This window comes from Saccopteryx bilineata, chromosome 4 (genome assembly GCF_036850765.1).
Source record: "Saccopteryx bilineata isolate mSacBil1 chromosome 4, mSacBil1_pri_phased_curated, whole genome shotgun sequence".
Lineage (NCBI taxonomy): Eukaryota > Metazoa > Chordata > Mammalia > Chiroptera > Emballonuridae > Saccopteryx > Saccopteryx bilineata.
The window spans coordinates 109685383-109686790 of record NC_089493.1 but is presented as its reverse complement, the minus strand read 5'-3'; the positions used below and the strand labels follow the sequence as shown (position 1 = coordinate 109686790).

The following is a 1408-nucleotide window of genomic DNA, read 5'->3' as shown; positions in this document are numbered from 1 at the left end:
TTGATCTTTTGGGTCTATGAGTTTATAATTTCAACAAATTTGTATTATTTGCCTTTATTTCTTCAATTATATTTTATGTCCCTTTTCTTTTCCAAGTCTCCTCTCCTCTGGGACTCCAGTTACAGGTATGACAATCATTAATGTTGTGGGGTTTTTTTTTGTTGTTGTTGTTGTTAGTGTTTGTTCTCTCTGTGCTCCATTTTGGTTTGTTTCTTTTGCAGTGTCTTCAAGTTGACTTATATGCTCTTGTATTTTTATTTCTAAAAGTTTTATTTTATTTTATTTTTATTTTTTTTGTATTTTTCTGAAGTTGGAAATGAGGATAGACAGACAGACTCCCACATGCGCCCAACCGGGATCCACCTGGCACGCCCACCAGGGGGCGACGCTCTGTCCACCAGGGGGCGATGCTCTGCCCCTCTGGGGCATCGCTCTGTTGCGACCAGAGCCACTCTAGCGCCTGGGGCAGAGGCCAAGGAGCCATCCCCAGTACCCGGGCCATCTTTGCTCCAATGGAGCCTCGCTGCGGGAGGGGAAGAGAGAGACAGAGAGGAAGGAGAGGGGGAGGGGTGGAGAAGCAGATGGGCACGTCTCCTGTGTGCCCTGGCTGGGAATCGAACCCAGGACTTCTGTACCAGGCCGATGCTCTACCACTGAGCCAACCGGCCAGGGCCTAAAAGTTTTATTTGAGTCTTTGGTTGTTTGTTTGTTTGTTTTTTAACATACAGGCATATCTTGGAGCTATTGTGGGCTTGGTTCCTGACTACTGCAATAAAGCAAGTGTCATAATAAACTGAGTATTTCAATAATGTAAGTCATAATCTTTTTGCTGGTGGAAGGTCTTGCTTTGAATTTGTAAAAAAAATGCAACACCTATGAAGTTCAATAAAGTGAAGTGCAATAAAATAAAGAATGCCTATTTATTTTTCATATCTTTCCTCATTAAGTTTATATTTCTCTTGACACCCTTAAGCATATTTGTAAGATTTATAGTACTTGTTTTAAGGTCTATATATATGAATTTGATTATCTTTGTCATTTCTTGTTCTGTCACTTGATTGCTTTTTATTCTACTTGTGGGCCATATTTCTCTGCTTCTTTGAAGTCTAGTAAATTTAATTGGATACAGAATTATGAATTTTATTTGCTATTGGATTTTGTTGTATTCCTTTGAAGATTGTTGATCCCCACCCCACTCCACCCCCAGCATCCAGTTAAGGTACTTAAGAATAACTTTAGTTCTTTTGAAGCTTGATTTAAGCTTTGTTAGGTTGAATCCAGAAAAGCCTTTATTTTGGGAACTAATTTAGTCTTATCACTGAAGCACGACACTTCCAAGGACTCTAACCAATGTATTTTGGTTGGTGGGGACATGAACTCCTTCCAGTATGGTGCAATCTCCAGGAAT

General features: G+C 40.1%; 1 non-coding gene across 1 annotated transcript; it reads right to left on the bottom strand.

The window, feature by feature from the left end:
- Positions 1-599: 599 nt before the first annotated feature.
- On the bottom strand, positions 600-673 carry TRNAP-UGG (transfer RNA proline (anticodon UGG)). Its single transcript has one exon. It is a non-coding gene; the product is annotated as a tRNA-Pro (tRNA).
- Positions 674-1408: the final 735 nt, after the last annotated feature.